Below are 19,708 nucleotides of genomic sequence, written 5' to 3'. Positions count from 1 at the left end.
CCACAGCTTCTGCACGGCAAAAGAAACAGTCAGTAGAGTGAATCGGCAACCAACAGAATGGGAAAAAATTTTTGCAGTCTACCCATCTGACAAGGGGCTGATATCCAGAATTTACAAAGAACTAAAGCAGATCTACAAGAAAAAAACAAACAAGCCCATTCAAAAATGGGCAAAGGATATGAACAGATACTTTACAAAAGAAGACATACAGGAGGCCAACAAACATATGAAAAAATGCTCATCATCACTGGTCATCAGAGAAATGCAAATTAAAACCACACTGAGATACCATCTCACACCAGTTAGAATGGCGATCATTAAAAAATCTGGAAACAACAGATGCTGGAGAGGATGTGGAGAAATAGGAACACTTTTACACTGTTGGTGGGAATGTAAATTAATTCAACCATTGTGGAAGACAGTGTGGCGATTCCTCAAGGACCTAAAAATAGAAATCCCATTTGACCCAGCAATCCCATTACTGGGTATATATCCAAAGGATTATAAATCATTCTACTACAAGGACACGTGCACACGAATGTTCATTGCAGCACTGTTTACAATAGCAAAGACCTGGAACCAACCCAAATGCCCAACGATGATAGACTGGATAGGGAAAATGTGGTACATATACACCATGGAATATTATGCAGCCATCAAAAACGATGAGTTCACGTCCTTTATAGGGACATGGATGAACCTGGAAACCATCATTCTCAGCAAACTGACACAAGAGCAGAAAATCAAACACCGTATATTCTCGCTCATAGGCGGGTGTTGAACAATGAGAACACATGGACACAGGGAGGGGAGCACTACACACTGGGGTCTGTTGGGGGGAAATGGGGGAGGGGCGGGGGGTGGGGAGGTGGGAAGAGATAGCATGGGGAGAAATGACAGATACAGGTGAGGGGACGGAAGGCAGCAAAGCACACTGCCATGTGTGTACCTATGCAACAATCTTGCATGTTCATCACATGTACCCCAAAACCTAAAATGCAATAAAAAAAAAAAAAAAAAAAAAAGATCCATGCAAGTCAAAACAAGGCAGGATTCAAGTGCAAGTCAAAGTCCCATGATTTAAGCCAGTATTATTAGAATTCTGCATTTTGAAATATTAGGCATTGTCCCAGGTAATAAAAATACTTCCTTTGTTTTCCAAGTGTTATCATTCTTCAATGCTGTGTCTCCCTCAAGAACCTTGTAAGAGAAAGGGTTATTTGCATGGCAGGATTCTGAAATTCCTTAGTCCTCTTGCAAAGATCTTATCTTTATTTTAATTCTACTAGCCAACTGCTCTGTACATGAACCTGTTTACATCACACCATTGTCTACTTCCCTTCAGAGAATACGCCATGGCAGCTCAAGTTAATACTTGTTTTGAACTTTCATGTTTCCTGACTCATTTATCATTGCTAAGCCAGTAGGTGTAACTGGAATACTTTACTACCCCATCCATCTCTGCATATCTTCATCTATAATTGTTTAATAATTGATGCAAAACTCATGAATCACTCTACATTCCAATTTCAAGATACCGAAACTTCTGATACAAACACGCTTGTGTTTTCAGCATGCTCTTTGGTAAGGCAGTTTAAACCGGAAAATATACTGCTTAAGACCAAATAATACTGTGATATAGAAAGAGGATATAGTAATAATAAGGCAGGAAGTTTAGAGATAATAACGTCATTTGAAATCATGATCAACAGAAATCAACACATCAAGTTCAACACGGTTTTCTCCTTTAAATTATAAGTTTCTGTGACAATTCCACATTTCATTAAATGCTCAACCTAATCATGCTGTTGATCAAGAAACTATAAATTTGAGCATTTTTCCTCTGTTCTATACAGACATGGATAAAGTACACATTGACTAAAAACAAAAGCCAAAAACAACTAGAGAGGTCAAATGTAGTTAAAAAGATTTTTAAAGGAAACCCTGGGTGTTGTGAAGTTTGCCCTAGTCCAAATCTATTTGTGCTGATTTAATTTCCACAAGATGGTAGCCTGGTAACCCCATTTCTGGCTCAATAGGCATTATTAAGGCTGAATTTTTTTTTAAAATCAATCTCAGCATCCTATGAAAGTTAGCCAGGCATTTGGTACACGCCGGTAGTCCCAGCTACTTGGGAGTCTGAGGCAGAAGAATCACTTGAACCTGGGAGGCAGAGGTTGCAGTTAGCCAAGACTATGCCACTGTGCTCCAGCCTGGCAACAGAGCAAGACTTTACCTTAAAAAAAAAAAAAAAAAAAAAAAAGAAAAGAAAAAGTTTCAGATTGGTAATTTCATACACAAAGTATCATTTACCTGAATAACAGGTATTGACTTAACAATGATATTCAATGATTGTGAGGCTTATGGAAACAGATGAATCTCCTAGTTTATCCCTAGTCTTTTACAGTATCATGCCAGGCTGGAGTCTATGTAATGCCAGAGGATTGAGTCGAGGCAGGCACCTGGATTATTAGGGGATGTACAGTTCACATAGTAGGGTGACTGTTTTGATAAAATGGTGACTCAGTTTAGCCTTAGGATCTAAACTAAGTCTACAGATGGAACATCTTACTGACCAGGTCACTTGTACCGACCTCTCAACATCAATCACAGAGATCGAAATGAAAGGGTAATGCAATTTAGCTTTCAGAGCCCATTAAATGTTTTATCTTTCATCTAAGAAACATTTGGTAGATAATATCATAAAGTCATTTACCCTACTTGTATCAGCTGACTAGCTCTGCCCACTCAATACTTGGCTTTATTTCCAATGATCGGATTGGGTTTTGGTAGTTTTTTCCCTCTGCTAAGACAAGAATGGAAAATAGATTTCATAGTGGATGACAATGGAGAAATAGTCATAGTTACCAGGTTTGTGTTGAGAAGGTTTTGCAGGGTCACTTCTAGGCTGGGGTGCCATGATTAATGGGTAATAAATCTGGGGTGGGGGAGGTAGGATGTGTATCATTTGTCATCTCAGTACAGAGGCTTCTAGCTAGACTGGCAATGACTACTTTGTGGATCATTAAACAAACGGGATTCTTAGGCATCCTGGTGGGAATTACAATTGTTCCTCCCATCCATATAAAACTATAGTCTCCTTCTTGGGTCCTGGTTTACAGTCTGAAGTCAGCATCCATTTTCTCTGATAAGGTTATTTTCCACAAATAGGGGGTTGGGGAGGGGACAGGAAAGAAGTCTGGTTATGGCCAAACCCAAATACTCCTACTGGGATGTCAAGATGACCTTGTTGAAAAATGTTAATATGTCATAAAATTGGAAAAGAATTAGTCAATAAAAGAGTTTATGTCAAATGACTGCAATTTTGTCGAAGTGTTTTCATTTCAGAATTTATCTTTTCTTTCTTTCTTTCTTTCTTTTTTTTTTGGCAGAGCTAGCTGAGGTTTTCTCTTGGACAAAAAAAAAAAAAGCAATTGAATTGTTTTGCAGCTGGAGGCATGGGCAAGCGGGGTCCCCAGGCAGCCAACTCCCTGACGGGTAGGCTGAGGGCTGGGGCTGAGCCTCAGGTGGGTTTCCTGCTCCCTGTACTACCCTGCACAGCGACCTCCCTCCTGGGCTCTGGAGCAGCCACAGGAGGGGCAGGCTGCAGGGGGCTGCTGCCGCTGTTAGCTTGGACAGGACATCCAAGGACTTGGACAACAGCTTCCCATCATGGGTCTCGATCTTTTTCACAATCATAGTCCTGGTGGAGCTGGTGCAGCTGAAGGAGCTGGAGCCCAGGCTGTAGCTAAGGCTAGGGCTTATGCGGCCCCATAGGTTGAGCTCTGATTGTCTGCATAGCCACTGGTGGTCTTCGTATCCATACTCATGTTCTATGTTCTGCATCCCACACTCCAGTCAGCTCTCCTTGCCTTCCTGTATGTGGTGATCTTGATGTCCAGGTCCAGCTTGATGTTCACCAGTTCCTAGTAATCACGCAGCTGCCATGCCACGTTCTGCTTGGATCGCTGCAGGGCAGCCTCCAGCTCAGACAGCATGGCGTTGACATCCTTAACGGCCAGCTCCCCAAGTGCTGCTTAGCATCTGCGACAGTGGCCTCCAGGGAAGCCTTCTGGCCTTTGAGGCCCTCAATCTCAGCCTGAGCTGGCTAACGTTCTGGTTCATCTTAGAGATCTCAGTCTTTGCATGCCACAGGTCATGCCCATGCTTCCCAGCCAGCGTCTGCAGCTCCTTGTACTTGAACTGGTGCAGGCTCTCAGCCTCAGCCCTGCTATGGTCGGCAATCTCTTCGTACTGGGCCTTGACCTCCGCGATGATACTGTCCATGTCCAGGGAGTGGCTGTTGTCCATGGACAGCACCACAGATGTGTTGGAGATCTGGGACTGCAGCTCCCGGGTCTCCTCTTCATACAGCTGCCTCAGGAAGTTGAACCCGTCAGTTTAGCCCTTCCAGGAAGACACCAGCTCCACCTTGTTCATGTAAGCTTCATCCACACCCTTCTTGATGACAGCAAATTCATTCTCTATTTTTGTAAGCTTATTGATCTCATCCTCATACTTGTTCTTGAAGTCCTCAACCAGCCCCTGCATGTTGCCAAGCTCCACCTCCAGCTTCAGCTTCTCTTGGCCCAGAGTCTCCAGCTGCTGCCTAAGGTTGTTGATGTAGCTCTCATTTATGTCATCCATGTTGCTCTGAGCTGTCCTTTGCTGCTGCAGGAGGCTCCACTTGGTCTCCAGCATCTTGTTCTGCTGTTCCAGGAACCTTACCATGTCAATGAAGGAGGCAAATTTGTTGTTGAGGGTCTTGATCTGCTCCTTTTCCTGGGTGTGCATGGCCTGGATGTTGGGGTCCACCTCCAGGTTAAGGGGGCTTAGCAGGCTCTGGTTGACCATGATGGTGGTGATGCCTCCCATGCCACCAGCCCCACTATTGCCTCCATTCAGGCCACCCCAGAAGCTGCTGCTGCCCACTCAAGAGAAGCTTGAGGAGCTCATGGGGGCACTGAGCCACTCGAGTAGGAGCAGCTGCTGAAGGCCTGGGGGCCAGAGGTAGACACCTTGCAGGACTTCTGGGTTACCCTGATGGACATGGTGGAGGCAGCAGTGGTGGCAGGCAGGCTGAACCAGGTGGAAATTCCAGAAGGAGCGGAGAAGCTGTTTCTTGGTAGAATTTATCTTTTCTAACAGGTAAAGCAATATGTACACTTACAGAAACCCGTTAATTACAACGTGGCCCTTAAAACATAAAACCAAGTTTCCTTTACAATATGGCTCTCCTACAAGTAATTGCTAATGACTACACATACACACACATGCTCTCTACAGACAATAGTTTGTCAGGGAAAACCCAAATTGGTACTGTTTTGGTGTAGGATGTACATAATTTATTTTCTTATGGTCTTTTTCTAAATTTTCAGTATTTTCTATTTTTTGCCATAACCATAAATACTTGAACAATTTTTAACTTGTAAACAATTTTAATTGGTTTTCAAACTGAATGAAAGATTTGAGCATTTAACTCAGTGGCTTTAAAACTTTTAAAAAATTTAAAATTCGTATATGGGCTGGGCATGGTGGCTCACACCTATATAATCTCAGCACTTTGGGAGGCTAAGGCAGGTGGATCGCTTGAGCTCAGGAGTTTGAGACCAACCTGGGCAGTAAGGTAAAACCCTGTTTCTACCAAAAATACAAAAAATCAGCTGGGCATGGTGGGATATGTCTGTGGTCCCAATTCCTTGCTTGGGAGGCTGAGGTTGGAGGATCACTTGACTCTGGGAGGTGGAGGTTGCAGTGAGCTGAGATTGTGCCACTGCACTCACCTTGGCAGCAGAGCCAGATTTGGTCTCAAAAAAAAAAAAAAAAAGAAAAGAAAAAAGAAAACCTATATATCTGCATATCTATGTATGTGTGTTTGCATACACACACACACACACACACACACACACACACACACACACACACATATATATATATATATATATATATATATATATATATATATACTAAAATTCACTTTTTGTGGCATCCAGTTCTACAGGTTTTGACAAATGCATACAGCTATGTGTCCACAACCACCATCATGATATAGAACAATTCCCTTAACCCCAGAAAGTTCCTTCATACTGCTCTTTTAAGTGGACAATTCTTCTAAAAGAAGTAAAATTCTGGGAATAAACTGAACTGATAGATATAAGAGCTGTAAAAGTTAAAAATACTGTGCAGATACAGGGGTTTAATACTACTGATCTCTATTGATATGACTCAACTTGATTTGGCACCAATAATTATTTTATTAGTATATAGAATCAAAGATTTTTTAAAAAATCTGATTGTCTAGATGTTATTACTGTTTGGGATTCTGTTTGAGTGGTACGGAGCTCAAAAAATTCTTCAATACACTTTTTCCAGTCTGCACCACAAACTAGGTTATGCAAAAAAGTATTCTACCTTTTCACCTATGCCCTCGTCTTTAAAAGGAACTATGTTTGAGTTCCTTATTCAGTAGTGTTACCTTCTTAACTTGACACTACTTCTTATGCTCATTTAGTTTGGTCCTAAAGACAGAAGCAGTAAATACACAGTTCTGATTACACATGCCACATCCTTGACCTACTGTGTGTAATACATTCTTTCTATCTGATCCAGAATTGTTTCCTCTGTCATTCAACCAGTGTCTGGTATTTGGATACTGAATCATTTTTCTTTCATTTAATTAATTACGTGCATACTGGTTTTATCTTCAACCCCGTGCTGGTATATCTCTTACATGAAAGAATACAGATAGAAGGGTCCAATAGCTCCAATTCCCAAGCTCTTAACACAAGAGCTGCTTCCTATTTAACCATAAGTTCAGTATTAAAAAATGGGCACTGCTTAAATGTCACTCTGAACCTGTAGATCAAGCCCATTAATGGCAGGTGATGTGTCATGGCAGATACTCTTGGTCGGTTACTCCTATTCAGTGCCTTTCTTCCTTGCCTGCCTCTGACTGTCCCACTGCAAAGGCTGGAAAACCCACTTACTTGCTTTTCAGACTCCCTTGTGGCTAGGGGTAACTGTGTGACCCTGATCTGGCCAATGAGGCATATAGGAAAGTCTACTGGGGAAACAGGATGGGAACAGAGATTCCAGGAAAGTGTTTTTCTTCCCTGAATAAAAGGAAGTAGCAAGGTGAGGTCTTCTGGCCAGACTATTCCTTGCTTCTTGCCTTTGTTTGTAGTTAAATGTGTTCATAATATGTGGGGCTGTGGCAGCCATCATGTGACCATGAGGTAATAAGCCTATGGACTTTAAAAGGCTAAGAAGCTATGACAGATGAGAGAATGGGACAGTATCTTTGATGACACCAATGAACAACTACAATCTGCCTTAAGAAAGCATATGTCTGAACTTGTTAAACTTTGTGGTTTAAGCTTGTATTAGTAAGTTTTCTGTTATATTCATCTAAATTCATGCTACTAGACACATCCTTCCATCCTTGTTTTCCTGATAGCACTTTGCACAAGACCAGGTTACTAAAGCATGTTGAGTTGGATACTCCCTTGCCTTACAACATCTTTGCACAAACTCTCACATGCACATTTCCATATCATTCTACCACACAACCAATTTTCCTTCCCACTTACTTGATTCCCAGTATTAAGATGGTTTGTGTTTTTCCTCCTTCCCCTGCTGTGGATATGGTGTATTATTTTTCAACCATTCAAATATGAAAGCAGCTTATTGGGATAGAAATGCCAACCCCAATTTATTCATGGTGTTCATTGTAAAATTATGACTTCAGAGGGACCTAGCCACACCCTCCTTAGGAGTCAAGCTTTCCCTGCTAATATGCAGGAAGCCTACCATGCTTGTTGAGCTGTGAAAATCCAGATGGTGGGAAGCAGGTGAGTAATGAATGCCATGCTGTTCCCATTAAAATGCACACAGCTTCCCCAGGCTGACCAAATCTCCAACACTAACCAGGTTTGAATCAACCCAAGAACATGTGGGCTGATGAAGATTGCCTTTTTTTCAAAACAATTTCCTGCAACATAGAAGCCTAGAGGAGAAAATTTTTCCATAGTTGGAACAAAATTTGCCAAAAGGGCAAAGAAATCTTAAAAATTATAAGTCTCTAAGTACAGAAAAATCCAGTGGGAAATTGATAGCAGTCCAGACTTCCCTACACGCCTGTATGGTTTACAGTAGAATCTGCTGTCAAGGTGTTTACCATCTGTCACCCAATCTTTCAAAAAGCAGAGAAGTAATTAACTGCATAGGCAATATAAACTCTGTCAATCATTCAGATCTATTAACCGCACAACATGGGACACCTATGGCTGACCCCAAAGTCGGTAGGACTTCAGGTGCAAAATGAGAAAGCTCTCACATCTGTGGGGAAATGGGAATTCTTGGGCAGGCCCTATGCCAGCCAAACACACATATTATGGCATCTGGCACATCTTTGGTCAGAAATTTTGGTTTGTCAAATGCTCTGAAGTCAGTAAGACATGGTATCCACTTTGTGCAATCTAAAATTCTCCATATTTGGAGTCTGGCTCAGATATCACTTCCTTAAGAAGCCCTGTGTGACTTCTTTTAAGCCTAAGACAGCTCCCTTTATTATGCAGCCTTATTTTCCCCCAAACTTTGCCTTCATAAGTTATCACCACTAATCATTAGCATTTATCACAATGGTATTAGAATCATTTAAATGCCTGTTTCAGTCTCTTCATTGTAAACTCCACAAGGAATTTGTTCACCACTGAACCCTCAGTGCCTAGCTGAGTGTCTTAGTACATAACAGATGCTTCTCAATCTTTTTTTCTTTTCTGTACTCACAAGTCATTAAGCAATCAATCTTTTTTCTTTAATGTATCACTGAATGAGAGATGAAGAGAGCCAGTACTAAAGTAGATCAACATATTGAGAATGGATAACCCTAAACAAAGTACCAATAATCAAAATATGTATGCTGGGTAGATGTAGACATTTACTTAAGATGCAAGTGAAAGTTCTCATTTGGAATAGTGAGTGTTCGACGATTTTAGAATGAGATAGATTGCTCAATAAAGAACATATCTTGTCCTAGAAAGCCTTTGCAGCTTTGGCAGGAATTCAGGGTCCTATGAATAATAGGTAGAGAAAGAAGATGGGTTGGGGAAAGAGGATGCCCAGGTAGGTTGCTATTTGGGAGACGGCACGGAGGTGATAATAAGACAACCAAAGTGGATGAGCAAATAGGTCTGAGATGAAGGACCTCAATTTAATGAATACCTATTATGGTCATGTCACTGGGCCAGGTACCAGGGATATAGTAATAAGTAAACACAACTGGTGCTTGCCTCGTAAAACTCTCAGTTTAGTTAGGAAGAATCAACATAGTGAAAATGGCCATACTGCCCAAAGTAATTTACAGATTCAACGCTATTCCCATCAAGCTACCAATGACCTTCTTCACAGAACTGGAAAAAAACACCTTAAACTTCATATGGAACCAAAAGAGAGCCCGCATAGCCAAGTCAATTCTAAGCAAAAAGAACAAAGCGGGAGGCATCACACTACCGGACTTCAAACTATACTACAAGGCTACAGTAATCAAAACAGCATGCTACTGGTACCAAAACAAAGATATAGACCAATGGAACAGAACAGAGGCCTCAGAGGAAATACAACATACCCACAACCATCTGATCTTCGACAAACCTGACAAAAACAAGCAATGGGGAAAGGACTCCCTGTTTAATAAATGGTGTTGGGAAAACTGGCTAGCCATGTGCAGAAAGCAGAAACTGGACCCCTTCCTGACACCTTACACCAAAATTAACTCCAGATGGATTAAAGACTTAAACATCAGACCTAACACCATAAAAACCCTAGAAGAAAATCTAGGCAAAACCATTCAGGACATAGGTGTAGGCAAGGACTTCATGACCAAAACGCCAAAAGCAATGGCAACAAAAGCCAAAATAGACAAATGGGACCTAATCAAACTCCACAGCTTCTGCACAGCAAAAGAAACAGTCAGTAGAGTGAATCGGCAACCAACAGAATGGGAAAAAATTTTTGCAGCCTACCCATCTGACAAGGGGCTGATATCCAGAATTTACAAAGAACTAAAGCAGATCTACGAGAAAACAACAAACAAGCCCATTCAAAAATGGGCGAAGGATATGAACAGATACTTTACAAAAGAAGACATACAGGAGGTCAACAAACATATGAAAAAATGCTCATCATCACTGGTCATCAGAGAAATGCAAATCAAAACCACATTGAGATACCATCTCACACCAATTAGAATGGCGATCATTAAAAAATCGGGAAACAACAGATGCTGGAGAGGATGTGGAGAAATAGGAACACTTTTACACTGTTGGTGGGAATGTAAATTAATTCAACCGTTGTGGAAGACAGTGTGGCGATTCCTCAAGGACCTAAAAATAGAAATCCCATTTGACCCAGCAATCCCATTACTGGGTATATATCCAAAGGATTATAAATCATTCTACTACAAGGACACGTGCACACGAATGTTCATTGCAGCACTGTTTACAATAGCAAAGACCTGGAACCAACCCAAATGCCCAACGATGATAGACTGGATAGGGAAAATGTGGTACATATACACCATGGAATATTACGCAGCCATCAAAAATGATGAGTTCACGTCCTTTGTAGGGACATGGATGAACCTGGAAACCATCATTCTCAGCAAACTGACACAAGAGCAGAAAATCAAACACCGTATATTCTCACTCATAGGCGGATGTTGAACAATGAGAACACATGGACACAGGGAGGGGAGCACTACACACTGGGGTCCGCGGGAGGTGGGGAGGTGGGAAGAGATAGCATGGGGAGAAATGACAGATACAGGTGAGGGGACGGAAGGCAGCAAACCACACTGCCATGTGTGTACCTATGCAACAATGTTGCATGTTCATCACATGTACCCCCAAACCTAAAATGCAGTTAAAAAAAAATTAAAAAAAAAAACCTCTCAGTTTAAAGGACTGGGAGGTAGTAGGAGATTGAGATACAATTAAAATGTTAGGGGAAGCTTATTCAAAAACTCTGATAATAGAGATTTTTAAGTCACAGGATAATCCTATTATTATTATTAATATTATTTACCTAGAGGGAAGCAGGAAGTCTTTACCATAATTTAAGGAAACACATCTCAGCCATATCCTTGCATGCAGTAAATCTCCTTTATTTCTCTAAAGGACAAATTGAACACTAAATCCAATGTGTTTTTTTGTTAAACTGTAGATGAACCTAGAGAAATGAATGAAGACTATGATAGGCAAATATTTCATTTTTTTTCCTCCTAAAACATGAGGTCCCTATGTCAAACAAAATAAAAATGCCGCTAATAGTTCACAAGGTCCTATTACAGTATGTTATGATGGTTTTTCAATGGCCTTAATGAAGAAAACAAAAAGTATTAGAAACAAGTGTGCCAATTATAGTACTATGAATTACTTAGTATTTTTCCCTCTCTCCCTCCCTCCTTCAAGTTTCTGGCTGGGAGTTATGGTATTTTGAAGAATATTATAAAGTATACACTCTTTTGAATAATACACATATTTTAAAGCACCAAATGTAATACTGTACACACAGTAGGTAAAGAGTAAAATATAGAATGAATAAACTAGTGTTAATTTTCATCAGCAGCAGTACCCAATCTTTAATAAATATTCATCAGGATAAAGGCAGTATAGTACATACCTACTGTTTTTTTCTATCCACTGAAAATTGGATATTTAGAAAATCTATTATATTTGACTTCATGGTCATATAGCAGTTTAGATAACAATGAATAATATTAAAACTAGAAAAATCAAGCAAGATTTAATGTTAATAGGACATGAGGGTGATCTGGCTGCAATGTCTGTCACCCCATTGATCACCAGGGTGGATTTGGCTGATCTGGCTGGCTAGACAGATGTCTCCTTTCTCCCTCACCACTCCATGTACATCCCTCCCAGAGCTGTGTGGGGAGTTGAAGAGCACAACCATTCCCAACAGAGGAGGACTGGTCTTTGGACAATGGTATATAAGTAGCTGTGTTTCCCTGCTAGAACCTCCAAACAATGCTCAAGATTTAATGTTAATCAATTCATTTGTTGACCCATTTATTCACTCAACACATATACACCGAACACATCAACTATATGTCAGGTACTATTCCAGATATTAAAGAAACATCAAACAAAAATAGATAAGAGATCTGTCCTTGTGAATGTTACATTCTAGTAGTTGGGAAAAGACAATCACCAATGAACATACTAAATTACATTGTATGTTATATACTATGGAAAACAAATACAGCTAAGATGAACAGGACTGACATTTGCAGGGGGGCTGTGATTTCAATAGGGTGGCTGTGACAGACTTCATGGGGGAGACTTGAAGAGGTGGAGGAGTTCACAAGGTATCTGTAGGAAGAGTGTTCCAAAGAGAGAGAACAGACAGTGGAAAGACCCTAAGAGGGAAATGAGCAAATGTTAAGGGATCAGTGAGGCTAGAGAAGAGCAAACAAGGGGTAAATAAGGTATGAGAGTTTCAGGTGACGTAGAGTCTTGTAAAACACAGCAAGAACTCTTTTACTAAAAGTGAAATGGGCACAACAATGTTAATGTATTTGATGTCACCAAACTGTATACTGAAAAATAGTTAAAATGGTAAATTTTATGTTATATACATTTTACCACAATAAAAAAGGAAAAGGGATAGCATTTAGAAGGTTTTCAAATAGATAAATGATGTGCTTTTACAAGAATCAATTTGGCTCCAGTGTTGACAACAGACTGTAAAGGGCTGAGGTAGAATTGGGGAGTGTGTCGAGATAATTCAGGCGAGGTAAACCATGGTGTAAGCCGTGGAGGTGAAGAGAACTGGCTATTTTCTGGATGACACTGAAAGTTGACCTGTGAGGATTGGCTAATGGATTGATTACAGGGTATGGAAAAAATAGAAAAATCAAGGATGTTTCCAGCGTTTTTACCCTCAGTAACTGGCATGTTGCAATTGCCATCACTGAGAATTTTGTGAGTAAAGCAGACTTTATAGAGGACCAGATGTTCAATTTTATACATGTGAAATGTGAGAGGTTTATAAGTAAAGATATTGAGGAGATAACTGGAAATAAGAGTTTGGAGTTCAGGAGAGGGGACTGAGCTGGTAATATAAATTTGGGAGTTATTAGCATTCAGATAGTGTTTCAAGCAACAAGACCAGATGAAGTCTCAGAGAGCGAGTGTATTAAAAGAAGATAAGAGGACCAACAGCTGAATGATGGAACACTCCAGCATTGGAAGAGTTGGGGGAAGAAGAAGAAAAGCCAGGAAATAAACAAAGGGAATGACCAATGAGAGGAAAATCAAGGAAATTTAATGTCCTAGATACCAAGTGAAGTTCAGAGAAGTGACCAACCATGTCAAATACTGCTCATAGGAAAGCTAAAAGTTTAGAGTAAAACTTTGAGCTTAGCACTGTGGAGCTCACTTTTAACTTTGAGTGAAATATAGTTTCTATTGAATGGTGAGCAAAAAACTTAATTGGAGTATGTATCAGAGAGAATGAGAGGAGAGGAACTGGAGACAGTGACTATGTACAACTCTTTTAAGAAGTTTTGCTGCAAAGAGTAGTAAAGGAATGAGGTGAAAAAGATGGTAAGGAACGTGGGGTCAAGAGACTATTTTTATAATATCATAGAAATAACAGCATGTTTATATGTTGATGGGAAAGTTGTAACAGCCAGAAAAAAATAACAATGAAGGACAGAGAAGGTAGAATTGCTGCATGAATAAAAAAAATAAATGGATGGATGAATAGGCCAGGAATGAGGACTGGTCACCACCAACCTTTGAAATAAAATCTATACAGGTTCAAATCCTACCCACAGCCAAAAGCTGGATAGTAAGAAAAATGCTACTGAAATCTTCTCTTCATATAAGGTTTAACATGATTCTTAAAGCATTTAGTATTGCAAGAATTTCTCTCATATATCAGCATTTCAGAGATCCATGTGATTGCTATGGATAAAAGATCTCATGACTTTTTTTTTGTTTCTTTTTCCTTACCTTCTCTTCCTTTCCCCTGATCTCACACCTCTTCTCTCTTTTCTGTTTTCCACTCATCCCTCCCTCCCTCCATTCCCTTCTTCTTCTGAAACTGAGAGCAGAAAGGACTCTGTTCCTTTAGCTACCTCCTATCTGCCTATCAGGCAGAAGGCTGCTAAATCATATACACTTTAAAGTGATGAAAAATCTACTACAAGATCATTTCCACATGGGTAGGCTGACTTCCTTTTGGCCTTTCTTAACTTTCACCAGTATCCTTAATATCTTATAAAAACAAGTCTGTCAGAGTGGTGAAAAAAACCCTACACACTCATCCTTTCCCTGTGCAAGATTTACAGACACTTTGTAAATGGCCAGACCCAGGTGATGGTGCCAGGAACCTTCTAAGTGATTTGTAGAACTCCCTTCCAGGACATCAGTCTTTAATGGAAAACTCCTTTAGCTGCACATTCCTTTACTCCAGTATGACTACAGGAAGAGGATTGCAACTGTTATAAAGAAGACTCACTGAAATTAACCAGCTATTGACTTGGCCTCAAGATATTTCAGCCTAAGAGAAACACCAGCACTGCACAGTTTAGAAAAGCATAGTTTTCCTTTAAAACTACCATTTATTGAGTAGGCCTACTGTAAGCCAGGCACAGCCTTTGACTCTATATACATACATTCTCTTCCTAAGTGTATGGATCCATTGTCATATATTGGATATCAACTTTGGCCGGGATCTGTGCTTAGTGTTTTACATTATACCACTTAATTGTCACTCAAACGCCATGAGTTTGAGTATCTTCCCCCATTTTTCTGTTGGGAAAATGGTGGCTCAGACAGGTTAAATAACTTGCCCATGTTTCAAAGACTAGTCATGGAGCTGGGATTTTAACCCAACTGTAGTTCCACAGCTTGCTTTGCGTTCAGAACCTGCTTCTTTTCCCACCACCTTCTATTATTTCCTGTTCCTACTCTCTTTTGTCTACCATTTCTTCTTTTTTCCATATAAATTCCTTTTTCATTTTTCACTCATAGTTATAAGTTTTACTTCTTAACATAGCAGGGTGTATCTTCTGGGCTCAACCTTCACTTTTCCATCCTTGTCACAAACTTCAGGAAAGTTTAACTCTTCAGATTCTCAAAGCAAATACAATCTCTGCTGACCGACTGTTCATGCCATTTCATTTACCTAATACATTCTTGTCATTACTTGTGCCTGTTGACATCTCATTCTCTGAGACAGCATGTCCCTTGTGGCAGGATCTTAAGCACTATTATAATCTGAGGACCTGGCATAGGGACTGGCATCTAGTAGGTTTGCAAAAAACACCCATCAATTGACTGAATAAAAAAGTAAATACATAAATCCTTCAAAACCAGCTCAAATGCTGCCTGTTCCATGAAGCTTTTGTAAGCTCCACTGATTGAAAAAAAATTCCTTCTTCCTCACAACTCTTGTAACTCTTCATACTTTTACATGGGATCCATGACATTGTCACTTACATGTGTACTTGTTCTATTTTCTTTACTGAAATGTATTTCATTAAAAGCAGAATTCCTATTTTACTCAATTTTGCCTTACTAAGCACAATTGATGTTTGATGAACTGAAAAATGTAAAATCTGAACCTTTCTCTAATAATACAACTTAGCTCTTAACCTTTTTTAGGAGATCTCAGATCTCTTTGAGGATCTAATAAAAGCTATAAATCCTTTCCCCATAATATGCATGTATTTACATTTGTGAAATTCTGCATCTTATTTTCAGAGGACTTCTGAACCTCTGGATTCCTAGTGGGATCTGAGACCAGCACTCAATACCACCCTTCATTCAGAGCTTTGCTTAAATAATTCTTCAATCTGGAATTTATTCTCTTAGAACTTATCCTGTTTCCCTTGCCTTCTAATGCCCAGTTGAAAATTAGTCTTTTCTGGAAACCAAATAAGGATAGTTTACATTTAAAACTTCACTAACTTAGCTGGCATCTTCTTATCAGGCATGACTCATTTCTATTGGGTTATGGTATGAACGTTGATAGATGGCTTAAATATACTTTGTGTATGTTATCTCTTTAATTAGATTATAAGTTCCCTGAAGACAGAAAATATTTATTTCTTTAGTAGACAGCATCTTTTTTAGTACCTGGGATCTTATTCTGTGCATAGCAAACATGACATAAATGGTTCACTACTGGAGATTTAGGAATCTCATGGGGACAACTGACTGTGGGTTTTTGTAATGCACATGACAGCTCTTTTCTTAACTTAAAGTCACACGTGTTCCATTTTTGCCTACAACTTATTATTATTTTTAATGGTCATTGCTATAGGCTTATAGCTTAGGACACCTCTGAAATAAACTCAGTATTTGAGAAATCTAGTACCAAGGCCATTTTCAGAAATGCTTTTTCCAGGAATAGCAGATAGAAAGGAGTGAAAATCAGATCAAATTTCCATACCTCCAAGGACTTATTTTTGGGGAACATTTCAAGTACTGATACTAGCAACCTAAGTTATTGCCTTTGGAGAATATGAAAAAGCTTCAAGCTTGAAAAAGTCCATAACTATTAAATGCATTGGAAAAATTCCTTTCTCTCCAACACATATCATAGCAGGTTCCTAGCACTGATAGTGATGTATTGACGGTTTTCTGCAAAGTTCTTGGCAGAAAAAAATGATATGTCAATATCTTATCAGGTAACAGAAAGAATCAAACCATTAAGCACTGAAGATACAGACTCAATGGGGGCCACAATCTCAAATATACCTCCTGGCCACAATCTCAAATATAACTCCTGCTTCTTCAACTGAACTTAAATCAACAGTAAAATGTACTAGATGCCATTCTGGGGAAGCTTTGGGGCCATACAACCTTTTGGTAAGTTATCACTAAGAAAACTTTGTGAACAGGCCCTTTCCTCCCTCTCAAACTATTCCCTGACCTCCTTCCTTACCATTTTCTAGCCCCACTTTTGCTTTCAGGATCTCATAAATTTCCTGCTTTCTCTCTTTGAGGAAACATAGCGTGCCTAAACTACTCCCCCTTCTCCCTTTTCCTTGGCCAACATCTCTTCATTTAAAAAATTTTAGCATGGGAAACCATCATCCTCAGCAAACTAACACAAGAACAGAAAACCAAACACCACATGTTCTCACTTATAAGTGGGAGCTGAACAATGAGAACGCATGGACACATGGAGGGAAACATCACACACCAGGACCTTTTAGGGAGTTGGGGGACTAGGCGAGGGATAACATTAGGAGAAATACCTACTGCAGATGAAGGTTGATGGGTGTAGCATATCATCATGGCATGTGTATACCTATGTAGCAAACCTACACATTCCACACATGTACCCCAGAACTTAAAGTATAATAATATATTTTGTTTTAAAACTTAACATTTTAGCTTGAACAGCAGCACTTCCTGAAAGTGGACTTTCCTGACAGCCTATTTTAAAGTCTTCACATTGTTCTCTCTAGTACTCTATTCTTTTCCTTTAATACATCTACCAGAATTCATCATTATGTATATTATGTATGTGTTTATTTGAGTGTTTATTGTTGATGTCTGTCTCCCTTGTAAGACTACATAATTCACAAGAACAGAAATAACAGCTAAATTTTATTTTTGAACAGTGGTATACATGGCCCCTAGCCCAATGTTTGACACATAGTAGACATGCAAGCAATGTTCATTGAAAGTATAGTTTTTGAATCCTATCTCTACAAAAAAATACAAAAATTAGCCTGGTGTGGTAGCACACTCCTGTAGTCTCAGCTACTCAGGAGGCTGAAGTGGGAGGCTAGATGCAGCTCAGGGGGTTGAGGCTGCAGTTGGCTGTGATAGAACCACTGTATTCCAGCCTGGGTGACAGAGTGAGACCCTGTCTCGAAAGAAAGAAAGAAAGAAAGAAAGAAAGGAAGAAAGAAAGAAAGAAAGAAAAAAAGGGTAAGTATGGTTTTCTAGATGATTACTTGGATTATATCCTCTGATGTTGTTCTTACACAAACATTTGGCTTTCAATTGAACTGAGTGTAGCAGAACTATGGGATCATGAAAATTTGAAAACCAATAAAATCCACGTTTGCCTTGTTCTCTTTAATAAGGTTTATGCTGAGCTAATCATATACACGAAAACGCATTTGTTATAAAATGTACACACACCCTTCTGCTACTTAAATTCTAGCCCTTGTCTAAACCAGTCTCCACCCTTTCAATTTTCAGGAAGAAAGGCAATCGAACACCAGAGACTGGGTGGGCAGATCTTTATATGCCAAGAAGTCTGACCCAGTGAACTATTTCAGTCACACACGCAGTTTGAATTGGATTGCCTGATTGCTGAGAAGGGATTTCTGGATTAGACAGTTCATTAGAGGCTGAGCCAGCTTCTAGGGCTTGTCGGTCTTTGCTCTGCATGCCTGGAATGAGCAAAGTGATGCAGTGAAGGCCACCTGAGTGACAGCTGCCAGTGAGTCACATGAAATAATGGATGAAATAGCAGCTACTCAGAGGCAACAACCACACCTGCAGCACAGAATCCCAAGCCAAAAATGAGATTTGCTGTTCACTGAAAACTATTTACCAAGCACCTTCTATGTGCCTGACCTAGGACTTTGTCTTGAGAAATAATTCTAAGAGTTGATCAATAGCAGTCTTGCAATCCTAAGTTAAATTACAGTTTCCATATTTACTAGCTGCCAAATCTTGGGCATATTATTTAACCTCTCTCTCTGCCCCCAACTTATTTAATCTGCAAAATGGAGATGATGATATTATGTTGAAGATTACGTACGTAAATTTATGCAAAGCACTTAGAATGGTACCCGACACGCATAAGCACTAAATGTTCAAATCATATTTTACCTACAAGTAATATAATGAATGGTTAACAGAATGACTTTAGGTGTCAGAAAGATACCATTCATCTCTGTCATTTACAAGTGATGTGCCTTTGGGCAAGTTATTTGAGTTCTCTTGAGTCTCAGGTTCTTCATCTGTAAAATAAGCATAATACTGGTATCATTTTGGAGGGGAATGATGAGGATGAAGCAAGTATAGGGAGGCACTTAGCATGATGCCTGGCACATTGTAGCTACTCTCTCTCTCTCTCTCTCTATATATATATATATATACATATATATACATATATATATAATTTGTTATCATTGCTCCCAGATCCCAGATAAGGCAGACCAAGTCTCCACAGCTTCACATCGGAGGACCAAATAGCCCAGAGGATACCAGTTGTGGTGGATGCGTCATATCTGACAAGCAGAGTTATTTTATTCCTACTAGTTTATTTATTAACACTGCAATGTCAGCCCACACAAAGATTTTCAATATTTTGAATGAGTTTCTACCATTTAAAAAGCACAAAGTTTCATTTTAAACAATTGAGATTTTTCAGTTTCTTTGGAAAAATAAAGATTGGCAACATTGAGTTGGCATGCTCATATGGCCGTTCCTTTTTTTTTTTTTTTTTTTAACCAGGGGAAAGGACAAAGAGTCCCCTACTGCCACAAATTATGCAGTTGAGTTTCCCACATCCAGAGTGCAATGGATAAGCCTCACCCTGGGAAAGCCCCTTCGCGATGATGGTATCTCCCCTACCAGGTAAGCATCATATGGCCATTCCTGGCTTGAAGCAACCCTTTAGAAGGGCATAGGTCTCGAATTTACTG

At 39.7% G+C, this 19,708-nt stretch overlaps 1 protein-coding gene and 2 pseudogenes across 12 annotated transcripts in view; all 3 read right to left on the bottom strand.

The window, feature by feature from the left end:
• Nucleotides 1–19,708, bottom strand: part of PPP2R2B (protein phosphatase 2 regulatory subunit Bbeta) — a 520,898-nt gene that overhangs the window by 135,491 nt on the left and 365,699 nt on the right. The window lies entirely within an intron of this gene.
• LOC141580123 (keratin, type II cytoskeletal 8 pseudogene) lies at nucleotides 1,053–5,848 on the bottom strand (annotated as a pseudogene).
• LOC120365371 (U1 spliceosomal RNA) lies at nucleotides 19,515–19,648 on the bottom strand (annotated as a pseudogene).

Source organism: Saimiri boliviensis, chromosome 1 (assembly GCF_048565385.1).
Source record: "Saimiri boliviensis isolate mSaiBol1 chromosome 1, mSaiBol1.pri, whole genome shotgun sequence".
NCBI lineage: Eukaryota > Metazoa > Chordata > Mammalia > Primates > Cebidae > Saimiri > Saimiri boliviensis.
Note: the sequence above shows the minus strand (reverse complement) of the source record. Positions and strands in the feature narration are given on the sequence as shown.